This window comes from Acinonyx jubatus, chromosome A1 (genome assembly GCF_027475565.1).
Source record: "Acinonyx jubatus isolate Ajub_Pintada_27869175 chromosome A1, VMU_Ajub_asm_v1.0, whole genome shotgun sequence".
Classification (NCBI taxonomy): domain Eukaryota; kingdom Metazoa; phylum Chordata; class Mammalia; order Carnivora; family Felidae; genus Acinonyx; species Acinonyx jubatus.
In genome coordinates this window covers 127485997-127499500 of record NC_069380.1, presented here as the reverse complement: position 1 = coordinate 127499500, position 13504 = coordinate 127485997, and the positions used below count along the sequence as shown (strand labels likewise).

The following is a 13504-nucleotide window of genomic DNA, read 5'->3' as shown; positions in this document are numbered from 1 at the left end:
TATGGGCTGGCTCAGTGACAGCAACGCTCTGTGCTATTCTCTCTCTGGTTGCTGCTGTCAGACCTAAGCTCCCACAGTGAAGGGGACACTTACAAAGCCTGTTCCCAATTATGATCTCATTTGAAGGCATTGACCGGATTGTGAGCTAAATGCTTTGCCTCAGCAGAGAGAGTTAGGAGAAGGGTTGAGTCATGTGAAAACCCTAGTGGCAGTAACCTAATTTCCAGTCCTGGGGCTTAGGGGAAATTAGTCTAGCTTTGGAGGGCTTGCCTTACAAGCTTGAACTTACTGGCTGTGAGCAAATGCCACCATAACCTTAATCGTCAAAAAGTATGGAGCCATTGGACTGCATGGTAAAAATAAATTTGCATCTTTGACATGCAAAATACATAAACATTGAAAATTAAGAAAGTCTTCTAGTAATATTTCAACTCAAATATTTCGAGACTACTTTTCAGTTGCAACTGATATGCCCTGTGAGTTGGGGAGGAAGAGAACGATGACACCACGGTAGTGACAATGGCTGGTCCCCTGTCCACTCTCAGAAGAATGATTTTAAAAATCACTTAGGTTTCATTTTAGAGTAGGTTTTCATACTTGCGCTTGAATACGGGGCACATCAGAGCACCTGAGCATTCCCTTAGAACAACTTAAGGAAGCAAGTTTGTGGATAACTGGAAAGCTGCCCTCTCTCTCCAGGCTGCCCTCCTGCAAGGGCAATTCCTGGGGGAATAAAGGGTCCTTTTCCAGAACGATTCAAATCTGGAAGGTGATTCACGCCCCCTCTAGTTTTTCCCATAGAGGAGATTATAGTGACTGTGCTTCCTACCGCTTTTCCACATGCAAAGAAAATGCAGTTGCAGTATATCAACCATAACTTTTCTCTTTTGTGTATCAGAACTAATGTGCAAAAGATGTGGAGCATAAGCTCACAGGGAAGACCATAGTTCAGTTCCGTTTCTGAGCTTGTGATCTGGTGGAGGGTCTGACCTGCCAAATACAGGCAACAATCCATTGCAGTTTATAATAATGAGTTAAGTTGATATGGATGGCTAAGGCTGTGAGAGTTGAGAAGAACTGGAAAAATCAGAGGAGAATTTGAAAAGAAGGGAAGACTTATGCTGGGCCTCAACAGCTGGCCAGGAAAAGGAGGACATTCCAGCAGAGCAGAATGAGAGCATTATGCACCACACGGTGGCATGAATGTCTTGGTGGGGGGGAGGGCTGATGCAAAAGTACCATTAAGCAGCTAGGGTTCTCTCATGGAAAGTAGGCCAAAGGTTTACAAAACAAGCTTCTCAATAGAGAAGGTGTGAGTAGTTCATAAGGTTAAGAACAAGAGGACCCTGCCCTGAAAGATAAAGTGGCAAATCCAGCCACCATTAGCTGGGACTCAATCTTAGTTAACATGCATCGGACTGTGAGGAAGAATTATACTTCTTGGAACATATTCAGACTGAAAAGTCCTCCTGATGTTTTCAGCTGATGAGCAAACTGGATTTTGCACAACTGACTTGATTTGCTATATAGTCATTGTTGTCACTAAGATGACCCCCAAAAGAAACTAAACATTGACAAATTCGTGAATTATTTAAAATTTTGGACTCTGTGTGGCTGGTATTCTGGGCCCAAAGAATATAGAAGTAATGAAAATGAGAAGCATTAGGGGTTGAAATGTCTGCTTATTTCTGAAAGCCTGAAGTGACTGATAAATGAAGGACAAGGAGAACACGGTGACTTAAGAGGTGTCTACTGTGGTAGAACCCCCATGGGACCTACATTTCCATCAAGCTAATCACCAGTGTTCCCTTGCAGGACATGGAAGGACCAAAAGTTCTGGATCTCTCTACAGCACAGTATGTTTGTTGTTTGTTGTCATGTTTACAGTTTGAAAAGTTTCGGCTCATGTGTAGGAACAGGCTGATATGCTCCTCCTATAGCCCCCAGATAAACAAGCCTCTAGTGTAGGGAAGTGAGCCCTAAAGAAGGAAGCACTGAGTGGAGACGCAGTGCATGTCTCAGGCAGAAATCAAGTCAAGCCAGATATTCCACCCACAGCAACTCGAAAAGGTGGAGAAAACCCCAGTATATGCAAATATCAGACAGTGGGGCCTCACAGTAGATGAGTTCCACTCTTTGTAAGAAAAGTAAGCAAGCCGTTGAAGGAAGTTAGCAAATCTCCTTTCGTAAATATCAAGGAATTTTTAATATGGTATTTAGAGACAAGGAAATGGGAATAATAGCCCTTTCTGTTGGTTTCCTTCAAACTTCGGCTCCCAAATGTCTTTTTATGAGATAGAAAATTTTAATATTATTGGGGAAATGAAAAGCCCAAAGTGATCAAGTAAAAACTTTACAAGTGAGTAAAAACAGGAAAAGAAAATTCTTTGACACATATTGAGACTCTGAACTGCAAACAACAAAGGTTCTGCTAGGTTTCCTTGGAGAAACGGGAGGTTGACCAGGAGAATGCATGTGGACTGGAAGCAGAAGCTGAAGTTTCCAGAAAGAATGGCAGTTCTGGGTCCTGCTGTTGTCCCATATCTATCCGGTAGGCCCACTCGACTCGTTCCCTTTTCTCCCCTGACCACGTTCATGGCTTCCTTGTAGTCTCTGCTTCCTCGGCCAGTGTGCACATGCCATTATGGCTCTCTGGACCCTCCCTAATAGAGGTCCTTCCCATTGAGCTCCCTCTTACTAATGAACACATTCTTGCTGCACCTTCAATTCTCAGGAGACAGAATCTGACTGGTCCTGTTCACCTATTGGTTCCAGGTTACATTAGAGGCCATTTCCAGCCAATTCAGTGGTTACCTTCTGGTTAGGTGTCTGCCTCTGGTCCAATTCCTAGGAGCAAATGATTGGTGGGAAGTAAAAGGCTGTGTTTAGGGCATTTCTCACTAGAAGTGTCTGGGGTGTAAGCAGGCTCTGATTGCTGTCTCTATTACAAAATAATGATAATTAGCTTTTCTTCAGAGCTAGCAAATTTTCTCTTAAACTTGAGCTTGAGGACATTTTTATTATTTTATTCATGCATTTATCCATTCTGACTCATTTTCTATCATAAAATATTTAAGGTGATTTACAAATCTATATATAATAAAGATCAAATAGTTGAGAAATGAAAGCAAGTTCTTATTGTCCTAAGAAAAATCAAAAGCCAGGAGCAAAATTATCACTGCATAGTACATAAAACTTGACTTTGGAAAATAACCAAAGGTGGGCCTCGAATTTGTCTCTAAATCTGAAACCTGCCAAACTTAATAACAGTTGACTAGGTACAAGGCAAAAGTCCTGACAGAAAATGCCATTTACATTCTATTAGGTTACTAACCAAGCCAATTCTGTGGAAGCCTATCCCTCCAAAGAGACATATACACTCTCACTCTCTCATTCTCTTTTTGGTAATTTATGGGCCACCATGATGGGAAAGGACTCTAGATTATGTCTCAAAGCTTCTTCTGGTCCTGATTTCTTAAGGATGGTTGAGATTTCATTGACCAAGCAAGAAAACAAATCATAAAGAAGGCAAGATTTTACATAGTTAAAACCAACCTCCAATACAATTTCAGTACATTGAAGCCTTATCCCCCAGCCCCTTAAAAAACTGGAGACATAGTTTGAAAGTTCAAAAGGCACATCATAAATTTCTCATTTCTTTTTTATTGTTCATTGTAAGGCAAGAAGTACATAGGAAGGCTGACTCAGTGATTTTTCCACTCTCCAGTTTTTTGCTTGTAGCATTTTTGACATTCTCAGATTTTCTGAGGCTCTTTATTTACAATTTTTTCCTTCTTTTGATTATAGAGCAGCAAAAAGTACTAGAAAGCTTGGTCCTGGTGCATGAACAAGGATGAGCTCTACCCTAGAGCACCAGGCTTGCCATGCTGGATGAGATGCACTGTGGGAGCTCGGGAAAGTGAAAGGGATGTTGCCTCGAAGACTGGACCTGGGAATCATTCCATTTAAAAAGGAGAGCTATTTGTCCGACTCTTAATTTCAGCTTATGGTTTGTGGGATTGAGCCCCGTGTCAGGATCTGTGTTGACAGCTTGGAGCCTGCTTGAGATTCTCTCTCTCTGCCTCTCCCCCACTCATGCACGCTCTCTCTCTTGCTTTCTCTCTGTTAAACAAATAAACATTAAAAATAAAAGGGCAGCTATTGTTTCATATTCATTGAGCAGCCACCATGTTCTAAATACATATGAAGCACGTATGTGACTTGACATTTGACAAGAGGAGAGTATTTTTTATAGTTACTGATTTGATGATTGTATGGAAAGGGGTAGAAGGGATTCTTGGTGCTTTAAGTCTTGCTAACTGACAAAAATGTCACAAGATGGTGATCCTGAAAAACCATTTACAATATTCAATTAACAATAATTAAGGCACTCAGTGGGAAGCGCCTTACTGACTTGCTAAATAGCAAAAATTGGTACTTGGCATTCCCAGGGGATGAGAGAAAAGATAATAAGTACCCAAAATGTAAAGACAATCGAAATGAAACCAATTATGACCAAATTATATTACTCAAATAGAAACACAAGTTGAATCAGGAATATTTAAGTTTTTGACAAGAAATATTAAAAAGAGATACAGTAACATTTTACCATTAATTGATCATCTAATCTAGTTTAGCTCTGGGAAGGGAGCTGCTTTATAAATGTTCAAGTTTTATATATGTTGATAAGGGACGACCATCTCTTATAAGAACCTCATATTTTTAGGAGCTTGCAAGGGCTAATTTTCTCTTAAAATAGCTAATAATGAACCCTAATTGATTCTATTACCAATAGTCTTGAAAAGACAGCTAGTTTAGTCCATCTTTTCATAATCACATACTCACATACTAATACTAATTTGATTTACTTTATTCAACATTAGTAATTTTCAACTATTCTCCATCAGCTAATTTTCTATGGCATTAAGACAAAGATTATTTTTTCCCTTTTTACAGTTTTTTCTCAACTGCTCTGTTTTTACTCTTCGCTTCCTCATCAATTTCCCTTCTTCCACCTCCTCCATAGATTTGAAATTGTACCATCAACCTTCAGACTTAATATAATCCTCCCATATTCAACCCAGTGTGAGTCAAGGGTTGCCTGTATATGCTTATACTGTAGTAAACCTTAAGCATGGAAGACTTTTTAGATTTCATCTAATCCAACCTCCCCATTCCTACATGAATATGTACATATCCATATTTCACAGAGTTAAGTCTAAAAACCTAATCCAGTTTGATTTCTGGCAAGGAAAAAACCAATTAGTACATTTCTCATTACTCAAGCAAGCATCTATAGAATTCTCCTTCAAATCCTCTGGTATCCTCTTCTGTATATCATTTTATATATTTTTTTTCATTTTTCATTTTTCATTTCAGAGAGAGAGAGAATAAGCAAGCAGGGGAAAGGGACAGAGGGAGCGAGAGAGAATCTTAAGCAGGCTTCACACTCACCACAGAACCCAATGCAGGGTTCAAGCCCACGAACCTGGGATCATGACCCAAGCCGAAATCAAGAGTCGGAAGCTCAACTGACTGAGCCACCCAGTCGCCCCAACATCTTAGGTTTTTAAAACTTTTAAGTATGTTTGAAAAAAAAATTAAAACATATAAATAAATAATAAAACCGTATAAGTTTGAACAAAACCCTCATATTTATATCACAGAGCTAAGCTCAATGAATCAAAACAACTCTGAGGAGGGGATAAATCATGGTTACCTTGCAGAGGTAAACCTATATGTTTGTGTGCGTGTGTGTGTGTGTGTGTAAATATAAACAGATATGTATATATATAAATATGTTTTTCAAAAACTTGATCATACTTTTCTGTGGCCTGTTTTTTTTTTTCTTAATTATGTTGTAAACATCTTTCTCTTCAAATTAATAGATATCAATTTTATCAGTTTAATAGCTGCATGAAGGAATGGATGGAGTTTTCCTCATTTGATTAGTCTTCTGTTCAACAATTAGGGTCTTCTGGTTTGCTTGTACACAGATCTTTAAATATTTGTCTGGGATCTACTCATTCAATTGGGATGAATTTCTGCAGGTCATACAGTTAAACCTTTGAATATACATTGAATATGTATTGACAGTAATTGACAATTTGCCCTCCGGAAAGCTGGTTTTATTTTGCATTGGCATGGCCAGTATATGAAAGCATCAAATAACCCATATCTAGGACAACTTGGGTTTTTCTTTATATGATAAATGAAAAGAGGTATCTGGTTCCATTTGTATTCATTACTGCTCAGTTTGAAAATGCTTTCATATGTTAAATAGTCATTTCACATTTTGTAAATTTCCAGATTAAGTTCTTTGTCCACTCTTCTTTAGTAAGGATATAGACCCTTTGTTATTTACATCTACAGTCTTGCAAATGATTTTCACAGTCTGTATTTGACTTTTGAATTTGTTCACTGTATTTTTTCCTGGATATTTTTACGTGCTTGTTTTTTAAAAAATAAATATTAAAATCAGTTGTTATTTTTATTTATTTTTAAATGTTTTATTTATTTTTGGGAAAGCAAGAGAGAGTATGAGCGGGGGAGGGTCAGAGAGAGAGGGAGACACAGAATCCAAAGCAGGCTTCAGGCTCTGAGCTGTCAGCACACAGCCTGATGCTGGACTCGAACCCACCAACTGTGAGATCATGACCTGAGCCGAAGTCGTACGCTTAACCGACTGAGCCACCCAGGTGCCCTAAAGTCAGTTTTTAATAAATTTCAAAAAAATAAATCCATTTGGGAGACTGATAGAGAGGTTGTCAGTTTTTTAAAACTGGTTTTTAAATTTTCAGGATGGACTGTGGACTATGGAAGCTCCTTTGGCAGCTTTGTCATTCATGGAGTGCCTCCAGATGAAAAGCACTAAGCTAGCCATTGTGGGGCTACTAGAATGTTTACATCTGATCCTCGAAGTCAGATCTATGCAAAACAAACAAGTGAAACAACTACCCACAGGTAAATATGAGTAAACATAAGAGGATAGGAAAGCAGTAGCTTTGGAGTTCAGAGTTTGAAAAACTGGTTGTTGAGTGGAACTTGTGGGAAGATGTGTAGTTGTTGGCGAGCCAGTTGGTTTGCTTTGGTGGCATGACTGGTTTAACGTGGGGATTAGATGAATGTGCCACCTTCAATTACACCCTCTGTCTCCTTTAGGGCATATATCCCTTCTGATGCAGTAATGAATTCTCCTTTGGAGCAGAGTACTGACTTGGTGTTCCTAATCCTGGCCATCAGGATATTTTCTTCACTCAAATAAAAGCAATGACCTGATCTAACGTACTTTACTAGGGAGAACGCCTGCCGACCTCTAAGATTTCCATCAAAATTGTAGCTTGCCAAGGTGTAAGCTGACCGCATCCTTTATAGGCGTGTGGATCAGCCAGCTGGCAAGTCCTGGCCACCACTCTCGCCAGGCAATCAGCCAACAACCCAGCACTCCAGGCAAGATTCATTCCCACTGCAACATTTATTCTATTTTCTTTTTTTAAGGTGTTAGCTGCATTCTGCTAATTGGGACCTTTTGCAAAGTCTTTCAGGCACTTTGAAGTGTCCGTTCTCCCATCAATTTCTAGTGAAAATTTATAGTCCTGTCACATGGGTCTTCAGCAAGAAATCTGTAAAAAGAGTGAAGGTGATTTTTTTTTCTTTATCTAACTCAGTGTAGCAGAAATGAGGCAGGGGAACTGTCAGTCATTTCTAAGGATGACAATTTTCACTGCTTGACAATCGCAAATGTAAAATTCCAGTTATTTGATGATATGCCTGTGTAGAGCCCATCCCCCAGATCCAATGATAAGTGTTGAACAGCAGGTTTGGGGCCTTTTGCTTAGGCATGATAATTTAGGGAAATAGTTAGCTCATCAAAATTGGCCGGGTGCCCTGTTTTCATATTATCCAGACAGAAGTCACTGAACCACAACTTTGCTGCTTAGAAACAGGCACTAAAAGGGAGGGAGTGAGGAACTATGAATAGTTAGCCGGTCACCAATCATGAAGTGTACTTTACACTCAAGGATAAACTGATACATGTTAAATTATGCCTGAAGGTATGTCTGGAAGAGCACTACAGAAGATCTGCTGGCTGAATTCTGGTCTTTCCCCGCCAGGTGACCTTAAGGAAGACCCAGGACTCTCGGAACCAGGGGTTCTTTGCGTGTGAAAGAGAGAGTGCTGATAGATGGCCTGCAAGTTCTAAAGGATTATGTTCTGAGGACTTGATTGAAGAGCCACATCCATCATTTCTCCATCCGGGTACACTTTACTTTAAAACATCATTCTTGGGGCGCCTGGGTGGCTCAGTCGGTTAAGCATAGGCCTTCGGCTCAGGCCATGATCTCATGTTTCATGGGTTCAAGCCCCGTGTCAGACTATTTGCTGACAGCTCAGAGCCTGGAGCCTGCTTCAGATTCTGTGTCTTCCTGTCTCTCTAATCCTCCCCCTCCCTCTCTCTCAAAAATAAATAAAACTTAAAAAAAAAAAAAAGAAATAAAATGTCATTCTTCAAAACTATACACCTACAATTCATTAAGCAACAACTATTTTTTAGTCTGTACCTGTGGTTCAGCAGAGTACACCCTCTGTGTCGCCTGAAGAAGTTTCACGTGCTCACCATGGGTGAAAAAAGGCCAGGAGCAAATACCCACAGATGAGATAAATCAAAGAGGTGCAGAGTACCGTGGGGTTTGGAAAATCAGATGCAACCCTCTCCAGATCGCTTGTTCGGATACTGACTCCAGGAGAGCTGGTTGGAGACTGCAGCCTGGTTTCATGGAGCAGCTGGCATTTGATGAGAACCTTGCGTGAACGTGAGCTTTCTGAGAGACGGGACTGGGGAAATTCTAGGCAGAGAGAGCAGAATAAACACAGATGCAGACACAAGAAAGTTCAGACAATATTGAAAGAATTCCTGAACTCAGACACCTAGGGACCACAAATCCAATGTGCTTGCAATCCAGGTTAAGGCATGAATTTATCTTTTCCACAAATATTTATTGAATACCCACTCTGTAGGACATACCACCCGTGGCGTTATAGGACATCCAAAGATGACTCAGGACGTTCAAACACAGGTTTCAACTAGGATTTTAAATAACAAAAAGAAATACATGCATATTTTGCATAAAATATGGAAGACAGAAGAGGACAAAGAGCTAAATTAGAAATCACCTCCCTTATTTAAGTTTATAGACTTTGAAAGTAATGTCTCATCTAGCACGCAGAAGCAAAGATATAAATTTGGATGAATACAGAAGCAATCACTGATTAGCTCAAAGCAACATTTAAATTGATCTTTCCAGTGAAAAGGCATTAGAAAAAGCAATCTAAAGAACACCTGTTTAGATGCACTAGAATCAACAATTAGGTTCTTCAGGGAATGAGGAGTTTTCAGCTGCCTTTACTCCAGTGAGAGGCAATAGAGCTTAGCATTTTTATTACTGTAATCAAGAACATATAAGGGGGCCAGAGGAAAATATTCACACCCACCTCTTAATCTTGAAGAGGAGGCAAGTCCCTTAAGCCACTCACTTAATTAAGCACAGGCTGGGGCTGGGGGGAGGGGATCCTCTATAGGATTCTCTGTGACTCTTCTTCCTCTTTAAGAAATCTAAGCTTTAGACTTTAGAGTAAAAGGGAAAAAAAATCAGTTTCAACTTTGGGACCCAAAGAGACCCAAGCAGTGAATGTGACTGATGGAGAGGTGGAAGAGGCAAGCTCAGTGCCTCCAGATGGCCTCTAGGCTAGAGTGGATGGTGCCATTCCCAACAGGTCAGTTTGAATAGGCACTGCCCAACTCCAGGGAGCGCCATTCGTGGAGACCGTGATGGGCATGTCAAGTGGGAAACCATGTCTTTACTCCTTGCTGCCCCCTCTTCAGATACCTTCCTAATAATAATAATAATAACAGTAACAATAACCACTAACATCTATTTAGTGCTTACTACATGCCAGATGCCATGCATTTTACGTGTGAAATCCCATTGATTCCTTGCGAAAACTCCATGAGCAGGTAATATGAATACCCCATTTTGTAGATACTAGAGTAATCACATGATAAATGGATTATCCCGACTGGGGCACTTTTAAGAGTAAAAGAAGGTGCCATTACTACTGACCCTGGGACAACAGGTATAAACCAGGCTTGATTCAGGTGAACCAGAGCATGTGGTCACCCTACAGATAAGGCTGCTCAGGGGCAGAGTCAAGGCCAAGGATACTTTGCAGTGTTAGCCTCAGAAAGTTTCCACTGAACAGCTTTTGTCTCGTCCCAGGACTTCCTGACCATCAGGGTTTTCATCTATAAAATGGGGGTAATGACACAACTTCCTACAGTTACGTCAGGATTTAATCAGGGTGAAGCACCTGAGCTATGGACAGGAGCTCAATGTCAAACCACTAAAAACCTCAGCTGCCTTCCTCCTTCAGCCTCCCTGTGGAACCCAGGCCTCTGTGTAGCCTCAGGCAAAGCCTTTTCACCTCTTCGCCCTCAGTTGGTTCTTGGATGTAAGAATGAGGATGGACCGGGGGTAAAACATCACTTTCAACTCTGACATTCCTTTTTCTCTTATTCTTCTGGAATCCATCTCTATTCACCCACATGCAGCAAGAGGAATGCCTATCTCTTCTGCTTTTAGTTCAGAGAAAGGAGTGCTTCTGTTTATGCTGACCTTCATTCTCTAGTGCTTTCCCTAGATGGTGGGAAAAGGTGAACCTGGAAGCCTTTTCTCTCCTCTCTTCTTTGCATTACCTTTTGCTGGTGCTGGAGCTCCTTATGTGGATTGCTTTTCACTATGGGGTGGTAATACCAGGAAGCAAGCTGACAGTCTGGTCAAGCATCCCATTTGGATGTAGCTGGGGGGAATTTATTCCCCTGCAACCTCATGCCTAGGACCTTGTCCTTCCTTGGAGCCACAAAATGTCTGCATGAGAAAAAATATGCCACAAATTGCCTTCAAAGGTCACATTATAATGCCAACGTGAGGACCTTTCTTCCTAAGAATAAACACTTGAATTTAATTGTGAATGAAACACATTAATGAATCAAAGGCAGTGAGAGGAGGGAAGAGCACACAGGCTTGTGGTGGGAGAGGTTTCCTTGAACCCACCACACACCCTCGTGGCAGATTGGCCTCCAGAACAGTCAAGGACATTTGGGCACACCTTTTTCTTCCCTTCCCCCCTCCTTCCCCTCCATATCTCAAAGATATTAATTGAGCACGCACAGTGTTATATTCAGGAACTATGCCAGGCTCTGAGGGTTGGAATAAATGGAAAATAGACATGGTCTCCACCTTCACAGAGCTTCCACTGTAGGAATGAGAGAAATGTAAATCTAATTACCCCATGAAAATGTGTCAGAGGAGAACCCTGAGAAGTGCCATGGAGGAAAAAGACATGGTGCCATAGTGAGGGCTGACCTAGTTAGGGAGGCTGGGCAAGGTCTCCCTGAGGAAGTGATGAGGCTCCTGTGGAGACGGGAAGGATGAGTCGGCATTCCGGCATTTCGGACAGAGGAAGCAGCTTGTGTAAAAGCCCTGAGGTGAGAGGAAGCTCTGAGGGTTTGAAGAACTGAAAGAAGGTCAGAGAGTCTGGAGCTCTGAGAATAGGGGGATGGGGTACAGGATGGGGCTGGAGAGGGAGACAGGGCCCAGCCCAAGCCCAGCCCTGTCAGCCTCTTTAAGCATTTAGGGTTTCTCTAAAAGCCACAGGGAAATTCTCTAAGTGTTTTCAGCAGTAAGTTGAAGGATCAGTTTATTTGAACATGATTTGCTCCAGGAAAATAGGTTCAAATGAGTCAAGAAAGGAAGCAAGGGAATAAGGAAATAAGGAAAAATGGTAGCTAATGTTTATGTAACATGTTTTACTACGGACCAAGTATTGTTCTATGACCTTTATACACAGCTTATTTAATTCTCACGCAGCCCTATGGGCCAGATGCTACTGTCCCCCACTTTTCACAGAAGAAGAGATTGAGACACAGAAAAATTGGGCCAGCACTGTTTGGCTGGAAAGTGCTGGAACCAGACTGTGACCCAGAGGTCCATCTCTAGATAGCACTGCTTGGACAGCACAGATGCTCCTTCCTGCCCTCAGGCCAGGCAGAAGCTGTGTTGGTGTGGGGGGTGGTGGTGGCACTGTGGGGGGGTGGGCTGGGGGGGCGGCTTGTACCAGGTTAGCAGCTGTGGAGAGACAGGCCCTAGAGCTATTAAGTAGTAGGAGCTGTAAAGACTCAGGCCGGTGGTTGGGTGAGGAGAATCCCAGGTTTCCCTGTAAGAAGGTGGGAGGGGTTGCAGCAGAGGAAGCTACAGTGTCCGGAAGGGGCCTGTTTTCAGGAGGGGAGCTTGGGTGGATTGTGGGGACATCCATACACTTGTGGACTTAAGGAAAAGAAAACCGCTTCAAACACTCCTGTTTTTTTGTTTTGTTTTCCTCTTACTGGGAATTCTGCGAGGTCCGCTAAGAACTCACTACTTTAGTTCTCTTCGTTTCACAGCTAGGTCAACGCCATTTCTTTTGCTGCTTCATTTATTCAACTTGGTGTTTAAATTCTTTTCATTTCTAAAAGGTCTGCTCTCACTGTGACTGCATTCCTAGAAATTCTGTCTGAATTTTGCTTGGATTCACAAACTCGTTGATTCCATCCCCTCTTCTCAGAATTAATCTGAACAAACAGCCATGTTTTCTAGCTTCCAAACACTTTGTTTTCTGCCAACAATCGACACTTGTAATTCTGACACTGGTCAGCCTTGAGCCTTGGAATGTGTATACTATTTGATTTCAACAGTGCACTTCAGGTGCCTATGTGTTAAAATTTCAGAAATACAAACTGTATGTGTACAGCAGCCACGAAAATACATTTTTAAATACACAGTTCCCACTGTCTTGCCTCAAGATTATTTTTGGAAAACTTGCTAAAAAAACAATCTTCTCACAGATTTTTTAGTTCAAACTACTGGACTACAAAAACCAATCTGGCAGAGTTGTTCTCTGACACACATATGTGCATTTTACACACACAGGGTTTTAAAAAAGAAGACGAGGGGATGCACTATTACAAATTTTCTGTAAATTTTAATATCTATCACCAGAGGGACAACACTAACAAATTAGTTAGAATTGTAATTCTAACTCCATAGGGTATTTCTGGCTAAGCTACTTCCCCCATAATGATTCCACAAAAGCAAAGACTCTATTTACACTTCTTTGTTAAAATGCATTGTGAGGGGCACCTGGGTGGCTCAGTCGGTTAAGCATCAGACTCTTGATTTGGGCTTGGGTGATGATCTCGTGGTTCGTGAGTTCGAGCCCCATGTCAGGCTCTGTGCTGCCAGTGCAGAGCCTGCTTGGGATTCTCTCTCTCCCTCTCTCTCTGCCCCTGACCCTCTCTGTCTCTCTCAACATAAATAAATAAACATAAAAAAAGTATTTTACAAAATGCATTGTGAAATGGGGGATGGTCATGCATACATCAGTTCCTGCAAAGGTTATCTGGTACTTA

The 13504-nt window shown here is 41.4% G+C and overlaps 1 long non-coding RNA gene across 10 annotated transcripts in view; it reads right to left on the bottom strand.

Moving 5' to 3' along the window:
* Positions 1-5813: 5813 nt before the first annotated feature.
* LOC106976390 (uncharacterized) overlaps positions 5814-13504 on the bottom strand; it is a 108853-nt gene continuing 101162 nt past the window's right edge. For 4 of the 10 annotated variants that reach the window (XR_008298808.1, XR_008298813.1, XR_008298810.1 and 1 more), the window contains one exon: positions 5814-10925. This is a non-coding gene — a long non-coding RNA (uncharacterized LOC106976390). The remainder of the gene's footprint in view (positions 10926-13504) is intronic. The other 6 variants (XR_008298814.1, XR_008298815.1, XR_008298811.1 and 3 more) reach the window with 6 other exon arrangements.